Here is an 18356-nt window from a genome sequence, read left to right on the forward strand (position 1 = left end):
GGCCAGATCCACGCGATGGACTTTGACGACACGTGGCACCCCGCCACGCACCCGTCGGGCTCCCTGCTCCCCGCGCTCCTCGCCGCGGCCGAGGCGGCGCCCGCGGGGCAGAAGCCCTCGGGGCTGCAGCTGCTGCTCGCGTTCCTCGTGGGCGTCGAGGTGCAAGGCCGCCTGCTGCGCTGCTCGCGCGAGGCCAACGACATCCCCAAGAGGTGGGTGGGTGGGTGGGGAGACAAAGGCGGACGGGCGAGAGGGCGGCCAGACGCGTAAAGCGTCAAACGACCCGGCACAGAGATGCAAGCGCGCAAACACACAGACGGACGCACAGAGATTGAGACAAAGACATAGATCCCCCGTATAGCCTTGAACAGACCTTGGGGGCAAGTGCTGTTTGCGAGCTAATGTGAAGTCCGGCACGGCGCGCGAGGGAGTGGGTGGCCAGCACCACGCCCGGTCGCCTATGTCACACACACACACGGGCATTGAGCCAGACACATTGAGACAAAGATACAGACAAAGATCCCCCGTATAGCCTGTAACAGACTGTAGTAGGCAAGTGCTGTTAGCGAGCACAGACACACAGATACAGGCACACGGGAGACACAAACAAGCAGACACACAGTGAGCTTCACACAGCGACACCCACACTCACCCTCCACCCCCTCTCCTGCTCCAGGTTCCACCCCCCCACCGTGGTGGGCACGATCGGCGCGGCCGCGGGCTGCGCGCGGCTGCTGGGGCTGGAGCCGGCGCGGTGCCTGCACGCCCTCGCCATCGCGGCGTCGTTCGCGGGCGCCCCGCTGGCGAACGCGGCCACCCAGGCCAAGCCGCTGCACGCGGGCCCACGCGGCGCGCATGGGGCTCGAGGCGGCGGCGCTCGCGGCCTCAGGGCTCCACGCCAACGAGGCGATGTTCGACCTCGCCGAGAGGGGCTTCGGGGCCTTCTACACCGACTACGAGACCCCGCGCACCCCGCTGGACCCCTGCGGCGGGGCCCCCCTCCTGCTGGAGCAGCAGGACGTCGCCTTCAAGGTGAGGGCCGCGGGTGGAGGGTGAGGGGGTGGGCGGGGGGACGGGGCGAGTTTTCGTGCTGGGGGGTCGCAAGGAACGCTCTTGACAGGCGGAGGTGGACGCGGGGAGATCCATTTAGAGATGGCCCACTGTAAATGCGCGCGTCCCACCAACCCCGATGCACGGATTGAACCTCTCAGCTGAGATGATTGGCAGATGCACCACCTGTGTTCCCCACTGCCGTAACAATGACAACGATCTCCCGCATAGCTTGAAAAGACTGTGGGGGCAGGTGCTGTTAGCGAGCACCTACTCTCATCATACGCACGCAGACGTCTGCAGTATTGCATGGGACTGGTTGACCCCATCGCCCCCATGACCTCGCGACCTCACGTGCCCCCTCCACCGCCCTTTCCCCCCACAGCGCTGTCCCCGCGCACCTGGGCACGCACTGGGTGGCGGACGCGGCGGTGCGCGCTGGGCGGGAGGCGGAATCGCCTCGGTGAGCGGGGGCCACGTGGACACGGCGCTCATCGAGAGCCTCGTGCTGCACGTGCCGCGCAGGCGCCTACGTGGATCGCGCCTTCCCCGGCGGAACGAGCACGAGGCGCGCCACTCCTTCCAGGTGCGGACCAGCCGCCACTCACCTGTACACTCACCTGTACACTCACTCACCTGTACACTCACCCTTGCATTCACTCGCCTGTGCTCTCACCTGCGCGCTCACTCACTCACCTGTACACTCACATGCCTGTACACTCACTCACTCACCTACTCACCTGTACACTCACCCTTGCATTCACTCGCTTGTACTACTCACCTGGGCGCTCACTCATCCGCAAGGTTCACCAGCACATTCACCTGGACACTCACCTGTACACTCACCTGTACACTCACCTGTACACTCACCTGTACACTCACCTGTACAGTCACCTGTACACTCACCAGCAACACCTGCACGCATCTCCCGCTCAACCTCCTCGTCTCCCTGGCTCTCTGCCTCCCCCACCCCCGGGCTCACCCCCCCCCCCTTTACACCCCCCCCCCATCTCCACACTCACCCCCCCCCCTCTCCCTCCTCCCCTCCTCTCCCCGCAGTTCGTGGGCTGCTCGGCGCTCCTGGACGGCGCCGTGACGGCGCGCCTCCTTCGAGGCCCCCGCGCGCTCCCCGCCCCGCGCTGCGCTCCCTGCTCGAGCGGACGCGCCTCGAGCACCCGCGGGACAACGTGCCGAGCTTCGCCCTCATGTACGCCGAGGCGAGCGCCTCGGTGAGCGGCCTCGAGGTGTCCGCGCGCTGCGACTCCTTCCTCGGCCACTGGGCGGCGGCCGCTGGGCCGCGAGGCGCTGCTGGGGAAGTTCGCGCGGAACGCGGCCGGGGGCGGCGTCGGCGACGCGAGGGCGGCGGCCGCTGCCGCGCTGCTGGAGGGGGTGGAGGAGCTGAGCGACGCCTCCGAGATCTGCCGCCTCCTGCACTGAGGGGGGGAGGGGTGGGGAGGGGGGCAGGGAGGGGGGTGGGGGAGAGGGAGGGAGGGGGATGGGGGAGAGGGGGGAGGGAGGGGGTGGGGGGAGAGGGGGGGAGGGAGGGGGGTGGGGAGAGGGGAGGGAGGGGGTGGGGAGAGGGGGGCAGGGAGGGGGGGTGGTAGCTGCTTGACGCCTCCTGCAAATGGGAGGGGTGGGGGATTGGGGAGAGGGGGGGGAGAAGGGGAGAGCAGAAAGTGAGTGAGGTGAGAACTTGAGAGGAAAGGAGAGAGCCTCTTCTCAAAGTTACAACGTCTATCTCCATGCATTCATCTTCCTGGCCGTGACCGGCTCCCAGACCAAGGGGAATGGGCAGTGGAGTAAAAGATACAAAAAGATCCCCCGTGTAGCCTTAACAGACTGTAGGGGCAAGTGCTGTTAGCGAGCGCCTATGAAGGCCGGAACGGCACGCGAGGGGGTGGGTGGCCAGCACCACACCGGGCCGCCTTTGTCTCCCCGGTGTCGGTGTTTTAACACACCGCACCAGGTACTCAATTGAGGCTGAGTCGACCTAGGGGAGGCCCAGGACTGGTTCAGACAATCGTCACTGTGTGTTGGCCATGAGCGGGAATCGAACTCGGGTGGCCGGGTTCGGAGCGCAGCGTAGCGCTGACCGCTACACCACCGTACCCGCCTCCCAGACCAAGAGGAATGGAGAGTGCAGTCAACACACACACACGCACGTGCAATTGATGCACGGGACTTCCAGAGAGAGTCAACGCCACCAAATTCCTCCTCTGCTACCCCCCACTCCCACCGCCCCGGCGACCCAATGCCCCCTGTGTGACTCAAGTATTCAACACAGCCGCAGTGCGCGTGTGGTCTGGCCGGGCTGGGTTGGGAGCGGAGGGGCTTCTGGGGAATTTCCAACCTGGCGACAGCTGCTGGAGTCACGCCATCTCAGCTGCTCGCGTGAGCTGGACTGCAATGTACCGATGTGTTCATTGCAAGCGAGAGCGAGAGAGCGCACACATTCGTGCAGTTTCACTATAAATCACATCGAGTTCTATCGGCCTCTCGGATCAACGCTTTACCCGGCAAGTATTTGTTTTCGTGGCGAAAACCGTGGCCCGGCTTCGTTTTCTCTGAGCCTCGTCAGCAGAGTGTGTGGCCCACGAAATAAATGGCCCACAATCCACCGCGGCATCGCGGTGCACGATTTCCCGTCTACGGCCAACTCAGCCGGGAGCTGAGCAGGCTTGAGCCTGGATAGTGCTGGGATGTGCGATCACCGTGGATAGGAGGGTGGTATCGGCTGCTGCGAGGGTTGTGGACAGTGGAAGGCAGGGGAAGCAACATCAACCTCGATGTCTATGCTCCCACGTCCGGCTCCCCGCCTCCACCAACCCGTATTGACCAAAATGGTGAAATGTGGTGAAATACTCCCCCCCCCCGCCTCCATGGACTAACAGCAGTGGATTGACGAAGCTATGTGAATAATTAATGTATTGTAAATAAAATGAACATTAAATACTGTCATGAAAATTCGCGTGCACACATAGGCAATATTGTATACATGATTTTCATGTGTGTTCATTTCGTGTCACGTGTCAATGTATATACCTGTGAATATGTTTTAAATCAAGTCTCATGTTTGCTTTGAAATAAAATATTTCAATAAATGGTTTGTGTTGCACAAGTCCTCAATAAGTGGCGGCGATGTCACCACGGTGCCTGTGCCAGGCAAGGTGTACCTTGAGGCCACTTGAAGTGTCGAAAGTTCGCTGTAGACATGAGGTCACGGAAGAGACCCAAATGCTATGGGTTAACTGAGATGACCGGCAGATGCACCACTTGTGCTCCCTACTGCGCCAACGAGAAGTATTTTAATTCGCCTGGCACTCTGTTCGTTGTTGTGAGCGTCGCTCCGCCGCCCTCCGTTATTGTTGGAGGGCGATTGCCTCCAGTTGCCCAGCAGCGTCCTTCACGAGCCTCCTCCACAGAGGCCGATCTTGACACCGCTGGTACCGGTCATCGGCAAGTCCCCTCAGCTCCACATCCTCCTATGCATCAGTCCATCTCTTCCCCAGCCCGTACCGCACCCGTTTAGACCCCTCACTCTGGCCGAGCAGAATCTTATTGGGCCGTATAGCGTAGCGTGGCTTCGCATGGACCCTGGGGCAGAGACTGAAAAGGTGAAGTATGGCAAGAAAATCAAGCCCGACGACCGACACGTCGTGCGGTAGGCCTTTATACAGCAATGGATTGACGTAGGGCGGCAAATTTCGTTTTTATTCACGTTTTTTTTTTTATAAGGCGCATCCGACCCAACAAAGTGCGTCAGTACCGTGCAGTAAAATGTATTTCGAAAAAAAAACACGTCTCTGATTATCTAACATATCTTAGAAATTTTGATTTAAAGCTTTCGTGACTGCAGGGATTCATATTCTTGGTTCTTTCGGTAAAGTCACGTAGAAGGGAAATAATACAATTAATATAATTTTTTTTTACTATTTCCCTTCTGCGTAACTTTACCGAAATAACCAAACCAATAAAGGAGGTATTTTTATTTTCTTTATCAATGGGAGAATCTCAGCGGCCAGGCGCAGTGCTTGAGTAAGAGAGCCTTCCAATTCTGAGGTCCAAGGACTGAAAAAGCCCGAGCTCCGAAACGTTTTTTTACCATAAGCGTGGCTGACAGAGGAGTGTGGTCTGCGTGATGACCTCACACCTGGAACAAGGATTTGCAGTTTATCGGTAAAAGATTGAGGCGATTGCTGCAAAGACCTCTATGTGAATGGCGCAGCACAGTAAATTTCAACCTAACAACACGGAGCTCAATTGGAAGCCGGTGGTTTTAGGTCGAGTAACGTTTGGGAGATTGCGTCCGAACGCGAATGACCGGTCGGTCACAAGTCGCTCAGAGGCGTTCTGGATGCCCAGCAGTAGTCCAACTCGACGCCGCGGAAGACCGACGTACACAGGGCATTGTCATCGTAGATACGCGATGTTATTCTTGCTATAACCGTATCATGAAATAATCTGCACGTGAGAGATTATTCATCCGATCGCAGTTAGAAACAAACCAGGAGGCTCCTTGATGAAATCATCCGGCACGTGATGTCTAGGACACAAAGCCACTCGCGGCTACTACAAAGATACAATCCCGTTTAGTTGAACCGAAAGTTTATAGATCACGACGTTTCGATCGCAACAACAAGCGACCGTCTTCAGGTGAGAGAATCAGATTGCTGTGGAAGAGGCATTATATAGACCCGAGGGGGGGGGGGGTGCCGCATCGGGCAAGAGGGTGGGGCCAGCGATTGTGAGAGATGGTCTGTAGGACATGTGAGCATGAGAGTGCAATCCAAAGGGCATGTGAGCATGAGAGTGCAATCCAAAGGGCATGTGAGCATGAGGGTGCAATCCAAAGGGCATGTGAGCATGAGGGGTGCAATCCAAAGGGCATGTGAGCATGAGAATGCAATCCAAAGGGCATGTGAGCATTAGAGTGCAATCCAAAGGGCATGTGAGCATGAGAGTTCAATCCAAAGGGCATGTGAGCATGAGAGTTCAATCCAAAGGGCATGTGAGCCTGAGAGGGCAATCCAAAGGGCATGTGAGCATGAGAGTGCAATCCAAAGGGCATGTGAGCCTGAGAGGGCAATCTAAAGGGCATGTGAGCATGAGGGGTGCAATCCAAAGGTCATGTGAGCATGAGAGTGCAATCCAAAGGGCATGTGAGCATGAGAGTGCAATCCAAAGGGCATGTGAGCATGAGGGTGCAATCCAAAGGGCATGTGAGCATGAGAGGGCAATCCAAAGGGCATGTGAGCATGAGGGTGCAATCCAAAGGGCATGTGAGCATGAGAGGGCAATCCAAAGGGCATGTGAGCATGAGGGTGCAATCCAAAGGGCATGTGAGCATGAGAGGGCAATCCAAAGGGCATGTGAGCCTGATAGGTGCAATCCAAAGGGCATGTGAGCATGAGGGTGCAATCCAAAGGGCATGTGAGCATGAGGGTGCAATCTAAAGGGCATGTGAGCATGAGAGGGCAATCCAAAGGGCATGTGAGCATGAGGGGTGCAATCTAAAGGGCATGTGAGCATGAGGGTGCAATCTAAAGGGCATGTGAGCATGAGAGGGCAATCCAAAGGGCATGTGAGCATGAGAGGGCAATCCAAAGGGCATGTGAGCATGAGAGGGCAATCCAAAGGGCATGTGAGCCTGAGAGGGCAATCCAAAGGGCATGTGAGCATGAGGGTGCAATCTAAAGGGCATGTGAGCATGAGAGGGCAATCCAAAGGGCATGTGAGCATGAGAGGGCAATCCAAAGGGCATGTGAGCATGAGGGTGCAATCTAAAGGGCATGTGAGCATGAGAGGGCAATCCAAAGGGCATGTGAGCATGAGGGTGCAATCTAAAGGGCATGTGAGCATGAGAGGGCAATCCAAAGGGCATGTGAGCATGAGGGTGCAATCTAAAGGGCATGTGAGCATGAGAGGGAAATCCAAAGGGCATGTGAGCATGAGAGTGCAATCCAAAGGGCATGTGAGCATGAGGGTGCAATCTTAAGGGCATGTGAGCATGAGAGTTCAATCCAAAGGGCATGTGAGCATGAGAGGGAAATCCAAAGGGCATGTGAGCATGAGAGGGAAATCCAAAGGGCATGTGAGCCTGAGAGGGAAATCCAAAGGGCATGTGAGCATGAGAAGGAAATCCAAAGGGCATGTGAGCATGAGAGGAAAATCCAAAGGGCATGTGAGCATGAGAGGGAAATCCAAAGGGCATGTGAGCATGAGAGGTGCAATCCAAAGGGCATGTGAGCATGAGAGGGAAATCCAAAGGGCATGTGAGCATGAGAGGTGCAATCCAAAGGGCATGTGAGCATGAGAGGGAAATCCAAAGGGCATGTGAGCATGAGGGTGCAATCTTAAGGGCATGTGAGCATGAGAGGTGCAATCCAAAGGGCATGTGAGCATGAGGGTGCAATCTTAAGGGCATGTGAGCCTGATGGGTGCAATCCAAAGGGCATGTGAGCATGAGAGTGTCTGGGACGTGTTCCCAGCGTGTCCATATGTTAATATTTTTTCTACAATCCTCTGACCGCTATCGTATGGATAATGAATTAAACGCGACCGCAGCGGCGACTGAGGCAGAGTGAAAGCAGAAGGCACAGCTGCTCCCCATGGCACGACCAGATCCTCCTGCCTTTGGGTTTGGCGATCGGGACCGCCACCCAGACCGCAAAGCCAGCAACACCAAGCACGCCCGCCTTTGTCTCCCCCCAAGCGGCGATGTTCACACACCGCACCAGGGTGCTCATTTGAGGCTGAGTCGACCTAGTAGGAGACCCCGGATTTGTTCGGTTCATTATAACCGGTGTTGGTGGCAGTCAGCGAGGTTGTCGGGTTCGTATAACGCGACGACGCTGACCGCTGTACCCCCTCCAGCCCTCGGATCCCAATCAGCTGCCGGAGAGAAGGCGACTTTGCCCCCATCACCCATCCATGCGACTCTTCGCGACCTCGCGTTGGGAACTCCCCACCCCACCCCCTCCAAAATTCCCCGGTGGAGTCACCCAGAGACGTGGGCTGAGCAAACACAACGGGCGCCTCGAGCGAACAAACATGTTCGGGTGGGCCGTGTTGTCGTTGCGTGTGTTGAGTAGGGCTGAACGATTAATCGATTTCAAATGGAAATCGCAATTTGAAACAATGCGATTAGCAAATCGCAAAAGGCTGCGATTTTTTTGCGATTTGAAAAGTCCTATTACTTTTTTATTGGAATAGGTTTATTATTTATTGTGATTATTATAACTTTATTTATTTAACTTAGCAATTGTTCTATGTTTGATTGTTCTATTTCATTCTAGATTTTAAGTTTTCGTGACTGCAAGGATTCATACTCTTAGGTCTTTTCGGTAAAGTCACGTAGGAAAAAAATAAATAATAAAAATAAATAATAAAAATTGATACAGCAATTGTGCTGTGACTGTTCCACCTGAAGACGGAAGCTTGTGTTGCCTCCTAAACGTCGTGATTCATTAATAAATTTCAATTATTTCTTATATTTTTATTTTTTGTTTTTATTATTTATTTGTATTATTTATGTTCTATTTCAATTTTTTTTATAAATGCATGTTGGAAACAATTAATATATTTTAAGTCCTCATCCTTGCATTAGAATATATAGAGCAGTTCATATTTTGATGGTATCATGTGGTAATGTTTTATCACATGTTTTCAATACATTACACAGTGAATATTGAACTGAAACTTTACTTTAAAAAATGTAATCCTGATATTTATCAGAAAAATCGGAATTAGATATTTTCCCCAAATCGTTCAGCCCTAGTGTTGAGTGTAGTGTGGATGCGGTGGTGTAGCGGCCAATACCAGTGACGATTATCTGAATCGGTCCTGGGCCTCCCCTAGGTCGACTCAGCCTCAAATTAGTACCTGGTGTGGTGTGTGAAAGAACTGGACACGGTGCCATCAGTGAGCTTCTCCGGCAAGCGAGTCTGCGTTGGCATGCCCAGCCTATGCTTGGGATAAACGTGCGTGGGACGTGCGGGAGAAGAGATGGAGCTGATGCGGTACAGGAGGATATGGAGCTGAGTGGGCTTGCCGATGACTGGTACCGGTGCTGTCAAGATCGACCTCTGTGGAGGATGTTCAGTGAAGGAAGCCATTGGGTAGGTGGAGGCAGTCGCCCTCCAGCAACAACGGAGGGCGGAGGAGCGACGCTCACAACAACGAGCGGAGCGCCAGGCAGATACAACGCAGAAAGTTGGCACAGTGGGGAGCACAGTTGGTGCATCTGCCAGCCATGTCAGTCAGTCAACCCATGGCACCTGGATCTGTTTCGTGACCTTCTGCCAGCTGGCCTGAGACACTTCACGTGGCCTCAAAGTGCACATAGCCTGGCACAAGCGCCGTGGTGACGTCACCGCTACTCAGTAGTGAACGGCGGTTGTTGTGTGTGGTGCTGGCCACACCACCCCCTCGTTTGCCGTTGCGGCCTTAATAGGTACTCACTAAATTTCGATTTAAAGCTTTCGTGACTGCAGGGATTCATCTTCTTGGTTTTTTCTACCACCCCCAACCCAGCTTATATGTAAGTTCCTAGCTTGAAGTGTCTCATTCTTCACCTGAGGACGGCTGCTTGCGTTGTGGCCGAAACGTCGTGAGAATTGTTTAATTTTATTATGTTTTATTTTTATTATTTTATTACTTCCCTTCTACGTGACTTTACCGAAAAAACCAAGAAGAGGTACTCACTAATAGCACTTGCCCCAACAGTCTGTTAAAGGCTACACGGGGGGTCTTTGTCTATCTCTCTGTGTCTCTCTGTGACACTGTATTTCTATATTTTTCTGAGTTTCTGTATGCATATATATATTCCCTGTCCATCTTTTTGCGTGTCTCAGCTTTGGGGTAGATACAAAAAGAATACCGTACCACTTTGTGATGGGGTTGACAGCGGTTAGTTGATGGATACAGACTCGCCCTCCCCCATAGGAACGTGGAATTTCCACCAATGGGTCAGGCCTATAAAATCAGCAGATGAACACCGATGTCTCATCAATGCTCATTTGAGCAGAAAATCACGTTGGACTTTGCCGTCGTCTTGTGACGAATGAATGTGTTGAGTGATACAGATACACACGGCGAATGATGCAATCCGATGATAGAAATAACAATAATATTCATAGTGATAAAAAATGGAGAAAGCGGGGAAAAAACCCACACATACATATATATATATTTTACACAGAAAATAATTTTTGAAAGCAATGCACCGATGTGGCCTAACTCAAGGTTCACATCTCTTGGATTGATTGCTGTAACCCCGGGGGAGTTTCCTCGTCAGGTTCGCGGTTGCCCAGCTTTGCTCCCAATGTTTGACGCTTGCGGCTCGGAAATCATTGTCATCGTGTGAAAATATCTCTGGCTTTACCCACGACTGACATATTAACATTATTAGTTTATGGGCCCTCCCTTGCCAGTATCAAAATATAAAAATAGGTTTTACCCTTTCCGGCAATAAAACAGGTGTTAAGATGTTAAAACCCCAAACTGAAACCTTTTGCAAGGAATCATGTCTGCGTGAACTACATTATCTTGTGGTGAAGATGTGTAAAATGACCTGTCGGCCTGAAGGAGTAATCGCGGTTATGGGCAAGTTACGTAATGTCCCATTATGAGGGGTGCGTGTCTGGGATAAAGGTGAAAAGCAGAGTCAGTCGGGGAGCTTCGGGAACCTGCTCGAAGTTCTAGATTTGAAGCTTTCGTGACTGCAAGGATTCATATTTTTAGGTTTTTTCGGTAAAGTCACGTAGGTAAAAAATTAAAATTAATAAAAGTAAAATAAAAATAAAATAAAAACGTCGTAATTTTTATTTTATTTTTATTTTACTTTTATTAATTTTTTTTTACCTACGTGACTTTGCCGAAAAAAATCTAAGAATACCTGCTCGAAGGTTCTGGAAGGGGGCGTAGTTGGAGGCGGGGCTTTGGCCGCGTCGCGGTGTATATAAGGGGGACTGAACGAGAGGTTTGGTGCTGTTGCGGGTCCTGGGTCCTGGCTGCGTCGCTGCTCGCCGTCATCTCTCTTCGTCGTCCGGCCACGTGGCCGATCTTCTGCAGGGCTCTCATCGTCGCCGTCGCTGCACGAGTCGGACAGCTGCCTAGTCGGACGCCGGCGATGGGGTTGTGTCGAAGGGTCGGCGATGTGTAGCTAAGAAGCCTTCTACACGGCGTGTCTCGGAAGTGGCTCACTACACATGCAAAAAAACAAAACATAAAAAAACATGCTCTGATAGTGTATGCATTGTGTTTGAAACTGATTGGTTCATGCCAAAAACAACTTTCTTTAAGAATAAGAAAGCATATACCATCAAAGCATGTTTTTGTTGATGCACGTTCACCACAAGTATATGTCGCTAATGTCAAACACGATTCCTTGCAAAAGGTTTCAGTTTGGTATCTTAACATCTTAACACAACTGTTTTATTGCCAGAAAGGATTACACCTAATCTTATAACGTTATTGTTCTGAAGAGGTAGAGTGGGCTCTCGGCTTTCTCTCTGTGCTGTGAAGAAGAAGGCCATTGCACCAACACGTCGCCTATTCTATTATTTGTCATTTTGAAAAAAATGATGATTGCGTTGTACAAAACTTAATATCTTGTGCCGCTCACCCGGATTAGACTCGACATGATGAGGAATGTGCCTTGAGGAGGAGGTGGAGGGGTGGAGGTTGGGGTGGAGGAGGTGGAGGGGAGGTGCAGGAGGAGGAGAAGGAGGCAGAGGAGGAAGTGGAGGTGGAGGAAGTGGAGGTGTAGAGTTAAGGTGTGGGGGGGGGCAATGGAAGATGAGATCAGCGGAACAGATGAGTGATAGCGGGGTATATTTGAGGATGGAGTGGTGTGTGTGGTGGAAGAGGGAGTGGGGAGTGGTGGTGGGTGAGGTGGGTTGCGGTGTTGTGAAATGGAAGCGTTGGCGTTCGTGATTTTAATCGCATTGCTGTGGCAAATAAATAAAAATAACATCAATTCGTTTGAAAACCTAAGATTTGTTGAAGATTCAGGAACAAAAACTTCCTGTTCTGTGTCGAGAAGAGATGATGGAAATCTCACTTTGATATCTATTGTCATAGCAGGTTAAGCGCCAGAAATGTTGAAGTAAAACTAGACCTGTTTGTTTATGATTCATATTGGGTTTCTTTTGGGTAATGTCGTTTAAATAGAAGAACTCTATTGTTTCGTGAACCCTCCTTCGCTCGACACAACCGAATTAATAAAAGTGTCACGTGACACGGGCATTTGAACGGACGAGTTGAACGCGTGCCGGCTCAGCTTTCGCGACGGGACATCACGACGCGCGGGTTTGATGGCGTTGAGTAACATGTCGTGTCGTAAACCCTTCCTCCACCCGACACGGCCAATTACTAACGTTGCGGCCGAAACGTGGCCCGATCCATGGTGAACACCGCTTCGCCGGTATTGTTGCTCTTATTGTTACTGTTCGAGAGCCCCTTTCACAACGCTTACATTGGCAACGACGTTGTTTTTTTTTCGTGGTAGCCACAACCAGCTTCGCCGGGTAGATTACGGGAGCCCAGATCTCTGAATCTATATCATAACACTGGTAGTGTAAGCTTGCGTTTCTAAAAAAAATGTTTTGTAGCAACAGCTACAATCTTCTTGGTTTTTTCGGTAAAGTCACGTAGAAGGGAAGTAATAAAATAATAAAAATAAAACATAATAAAATAATTCTCACGACGTTTCGGCTACAACGCAAGCAGCCGTCTTCAGGTGAAGAATGAGACACTACCAAGCTAGGAGCTTATATATAAGCTGGGTTGGAGGTGGAAGAAGAGCGCCTTAACAAAATAATGTGTATATCAAGAGGAATTTAGCATGAATATGTTAAATTCCTCTTGATATGCACATTCGTCTTCCACCTCCAACCCAGCTTATATATAAGCTCCTAGCTTGGCAGTGTCTTATTCTTCACCTGAAGACGGCTGCTTGCGTTGTAGCCGAAACGTCGTGAGAATTATTTTATTACGTTTTATTTTTATTAATTTATTACTTCCCTTCTACGTGACTTTACCGAAAGAACCAAGAAGATGAATCCCTGCAGTCATGAAAGCTTTAAATCGAAGTTTAACAGCTACAATTTCACAAACGCACATAACAGCGTCCGTCGTAGCAGAGTTTGTGGCTGTGATGTCTCTTTGGTATTTGTGGATCGGGAATTTTCGTCGTGAGACGTCGCGTCGTCTATTCTGAATGACCACAGTCGCACGCTACTGGAGAGTTTAACATTTTCAATTTGTGCATCATCAGGGTATCCGCATCCGTTGCCATGGTTTGTGCGTTGGATGTGGTTCAGGATGGACCACGAGCTTCGTGGAAGATTAACACCCAGGGATCTTCTGCGTTGGGTCTTTCACAAACCACGTGTTCATTTGTGAGTTATTTTGAACTCCATTCAACTTTCCAAGCTGCATCCTTGTTTTTGTTTTCTTCATCTTCTTGGTTCTTTCGGTAAAGTCACGTAGAAGGGAAATAATAAAGTAATCAAATATAACATTTTATTATGTTTTATTTTTATTATTTTATTATTTCCGTGACTTTACCGAAAGAACCAAGAAGACGAATCCCTGCAGTCACGAAAGCTTTAAATCGAAATTTGTTTTCTTCTTCAAGCTCTGTATATGTGAACAATACAAAACAGTGCGACCTGTGATGATTCTTGTCTGTTGCTTGAGTCGTTGTTCTAATTTCTCCCTCTATCTTCCAGATAAATGCAGAGGGCATTGGGAGCCAGATTTGGTGATGTTTGTGGGGTTACTCCTCACCCCACACATTTCAAGACATCTCCCAGATGTGTTCTTCGATGACATTTATACCAAGGCCGTAATTATAATATATATTGGGGGGGGACACATTCCCCCCCCCCCCCATATTCAAATATTCTTAAAATGTCCCCCCCAATATATTGCTATAAAATAGATTTCTGTTTATATGATTGTGGTTATGGTTGAACTTTATTAATCCCTAATCTCTGCCATTACATACAATGAAACAAGAAAAGGAAAAACATTGAGGAATGGAATACAATACACTATTAAACATTATTGTAAAAAATAAATAAAAAGTCAATCTTATGTGTTAGTGAATTTTGTAATATTTTAGGCAGGAAATTAGTTTTCAAATTTAGATTTTTTTTTCTGGGGGGGTGGGGGGGACCCCCAGACCCCCTGGAAGATTGGGTCCCCCCCCCAATGTTGACTCCATCGCTACGGCCTTGATTTATACAAAGAAAAGCATGCACATCGGCATGTGTTCAGTCAGCAGATGCAACGCCAACATAGTTTGCAATCACCTGGAAATGGATGGCTGATATACAGGGTATCCATGAAGTCTCTATATATTTTGTAATGAACTAATGGTATATAGAAATGTTTCTTTACAGGACCCTATGAATATGAATGTACAAGAGCGTGTGGTATGCAGGGAGGCCGTGGGTTCGATCCCGACCCTGACGCCTGCTGTATATTTGGAGTTTGCATCTCTTATCATCATCATCACGGTGGCTAGGAAATGTTAACTACGTCGCCTGGTATACAGGAGGTCGTGGGTTCGATCCCCACCCTGACGACGCTTGTTGTATATTTGGAGTTTGCGTCTCTCTCATCATCATCACGGTGGCTATGAGATGGTAACTACCTCGCCTGGTATGCAGGAGGTCGTGAGTTCGATCCCCACCCTGACGACGCCTGTTGTATATTTGGAGTGTGCATGTTCTTTTCTCCACCGTGGTCGCGTGGATTTTTCTCTGGCTCCTCCGGTTTTCCCCTCCACGTTAGAATCAGCGTTTATTTAGAGTATGTGTTTGCTAGAAATGTCCACATAATGATAAACCACTTCGTTCAGCAACCATTTGTAGCCAGGTCGCTTCTGAAAAAGAGCTAACTCAGTGGGGCTGAGCTGGTAAAAATAAATACAAATTGAATAATTTATTTTTGTTTCAACAAGATGGGGCTTTTTGTCACTCCGCAAACGTCGTATCGGGAGTACCTCCATTAGCGTTTTCCAAGTCGCTGGACATGGCAGAAACACGCCCTGGACAACTTCACCTCCGGATTTGACGCCTTTGGGTTTCTTTGCATGCGGACGTTATCAAGTCACAGGTGTCATCGACAAAGAGTTACAAAGCTGCAACATTTATATAGGGAGATATATATTATATATTTAGTGTATGGTCGACTTTATTGCCTTTAAGACCACAGCGCTGCCGACGAACGTGTGGCGTCATTTCGCAATGGAACGTAAAACGCGCCGCTCTGTCAATCTCTCTCGCAGATTGTATCGCCGGATTCGTGGGGGGCTTCGGTTAGGAGGAGGAGGGGGGGGAGGAAGTGGAGGAGAAAATAGGGGTAGATGAGGAGTAGGAGGGGGGAGGGGACGATAAAGATGAGCGGGGGAATTGACGTTGCCCCAAACAAGGTGAGATTAGAGAACAAGTGATAGATTGAGAGCGTGACGGTATGAGAATGCGAGAGGGGTGAGTGCCGGGCATTGCTTTGACATTTGATGTGTTTTTGTTTTCTCATCGACAATCGCAAAGTGTTGCTATCTTCAAGGTCATAAGAATGTGGAACTTCCCATCATCCGATGTAGAACAGAATGCTTTTGATTCTCTCATCTTATACCTATCTTTATCTTATCAGCCAGCTATCAGCCCACCTGCGCTCAGGCGGGCTGTGGATTATTCACGTCGCCCGGAATGATCGTCAGAGGTGGCGCCGGTGGAATCCGGAAGCATTCATTCAGCAGTGGAGCGAGCATGGCCTATGATGATGCTCCAGATACCAACAAATATTAACTAGATCCCGATGGAGGGTGGAGAGGGGGAAGGGGGGGGGATGGGAAGGGTGGTGGGGGACGATTTGACACCCTATAAAGGTGGCTAAGTGGCAGTCGAGGGATGGAACGCGTCTTCGAGCACGTGGACCGAGGAGATGGAGCGATGGAATCAGATTTACTGCGCAGATGTATTGTGGATTGTTACATCGCAGAATCGTGAGAGGTGGTGGCGCCTTGGGGAAGGCTTCATTGAGCAGTGGATTGAGCATGGATGATGATGGTGGTGAAAAATGAATGTGATTCTTAACATCAACCTGGCAACTTCATGACCATCTCGGATGGACATGCGTCGCGTCTCCATGCTCTCGTTTTTGTCGGTGGTGTTGAACCAGTGTGAGGAAATTCCCCATTCCTATGACGAGAGCCAGGACCTCTGTTTGACTTTCCACAAAGTGGGTAACTATTTTATCTGCCGCGAAAAGATAATGGGCTGAATTTATCTCTCACTAGACTTTGAACTCGCGGTCTTCCCATTTGTGAATAGAGAATTATTATTATAAAAATAAACACCACTTGGTCAGATGATGATGAGAACGTTGAGGTGGAGAAGGTGAAGGAGGAGGCTCATGAGGAATGCCTGCGGCTGTGTCGATGACGATGATGTTGCCGCTACTGCGGCTGATGACGTAAACATGCATGTTGATCTTTTTTCGCACCGTACGTAGCCAACCATGCTATTCGGAGATGCGGGGAAGGACAAACAACTAAAGACAAAAAGATTTATTAAGAAATTAGTTTTCAAACCAGATTTGGAAATGCATAGCTCCAGTGGCTTCCTAATATCGCAAGGAAGAGCGTTCCAGACGGCCGCAGAAGCGCATCTGAAAGCGCGCGACGCAGTCCGCGTGACGGTCTATTGCTGCTTGACGAGACCATCAGCAAGGTACTGTGGTTCCTTTGTGGCAAGCGCTGTGTGTGTGTAATGAGAGCCACCTTTACAATAATGAATTCGTTCGGCAACCCTGAAGCCACTGCAGCTTTAGCGAGCACCGTACGGACACGGTCGGATCTGTCACGACACGTGCCAAAGAATGTTGTGCACGCTGCAGCTTGGTAATGTTTTTTGTTCTTTTCCAGACGTCTCGTTAAGTCATCAACATCATCAACACGACCTTGTCATGTATCATACCGTTGTTGATTGTGCATCTCGCAGTTTTGTGTAGTACGAGCTCCCGGGCCGGGCTGGAGCACGGTGACTCTGCTGCCACGGAGAGGATCATTCACAGCGAGACGGCGCTTGAGCCGAGGGCACTCCAGGTCGATCCTGCAAGTTTCTGTAGCGGGGCGATTCTTGATTTGATATGTCCACAGATTTATTTCATGTGAGGCCGTTGAATGTCAGGGTTTTGCCAATAGCAACACCGATATATCTTTGGCGTGGGGTCGTAGCGCACCGGGCTACAACAGAATGATACATCAAGGGTGGTGTCTGCTGCGAGCATGTTCAGATGGAAAGCACCCGCGGTGGTTTTACAATAATCTAGTCGGAGTCTCCAGCGACGGGAAATCTGCCTCCGATAAAGCAGCAATGATGTCTGTTTGACGATGCTCATGCTGATGATTAATGATTGACGCTGATGTCCCATGATGATGACACTCACGGTGATCATGACGATCATCAGTCACTGGTGCTCGTCTCGTGAGCGCCAACGGCGAGGTTTTTTTTTTAACCGCGGCCTTCTCTCTCTCTGGGAGGGGGATTTTTTTTCTGTGTACTTCCCCATGCGGTGACTGAGCTGACCTTTAAAGTCAATTACTTTTAAAAATATTAAAATCTCGTGGCCTGCGTCGCCGACTCCGCAACTTCGCTCCCACTGTGACTTTCAACTTCTTGTCAAACCGTCCCCGGCGACTCTCATTCCTCTTCCCCCTCCTCCTCCTCTTCCTCCCGTAGACAGTTCCTCGTGCCGAGTTGCATCACGCGTTCACCCGTCCGGCGGAACCGTGCCAAGCGACTTGTTGCCGCACGGACTTGCGGAGAGAAGCGAACGTGAGTGCGCGGCGCACGTGCGGGTTGGCAGGAGTTTGCGTCGGGGCGTGCGTGTGATGGGGGGAGGGGGAGCGGTGGCGCTTTGGTTAGCGCGCTGCGCCACTGAACCCGGCGACCCGACTTCAGTTCGCGGATTCACGGCGATTTGAGCAGTGGCGAATATTCGAACCGCTCGTGGGCCTCCACCTAGGTTCGCTCAGCCTTAAAAAAAGTACCTGGTGCGGCGTGTAAACATCAGCACTGGGGAGACAAAGGCGGCCGGGTGTGGTGACTCGGTCACCCCCCCCCATCCCCCGCCGCCACTCGTGGGCCGTCCCGGCCTTCATAGGCACCTCCGATTAGCATGGTTGGCTACGTACGGTGCGAAAGAAGTTCAACATACATACAAAGGTGCTCACGAACAGCACATGCCCCAACAATCTGTTAAAGGCTACACGGGGAATCGTTTAGACA

General features: G+C 50.7%; 1 pseudogene across 1 annotated transcript in view; it reads left to right on the forward strand.

Annotated features, from left to right (window-relative positions):
• The window catches only part of LOC144937520 (cis-aconitate decarboxylase-like), a 13062-nt pseudogene extending 10575 nt beyond the window's left edge, over positions 1 to 2487 (forward strand). The window contains exons 5-8 of the transcript XR_013637754.1: positions 7 to 212; positions 677 to 1052; positions 1436 to 1636; positions 2110 to 2487. The product of XR_013637754.1 is annotated as a cis-aconitate decarboxylase-like (transcript). The remainder of the gene's footprint in view (positions 1 to 6; positions 213 to 676; positions 1053 to 1435; positions 1637 to 2109) is intronic.
• Positions 2488 to 18356: the final 15869 nt, after the last annotated feature.

This window comes from Lampetra fluviatilis, chromosome 19 (genome assembly GCF_964198595.1).
Source record: "Lampetra fluviatilis chromosome 19, kcLamFluv1.1, whole genome shotgun sequence".
Lineage (NCBI taxonomy): Eukaryota > Metazoa > Chordata > Hyperoartia > Petromyzontiformes > Petromyzontidae > Lampetra > Lampetra fluviatilis.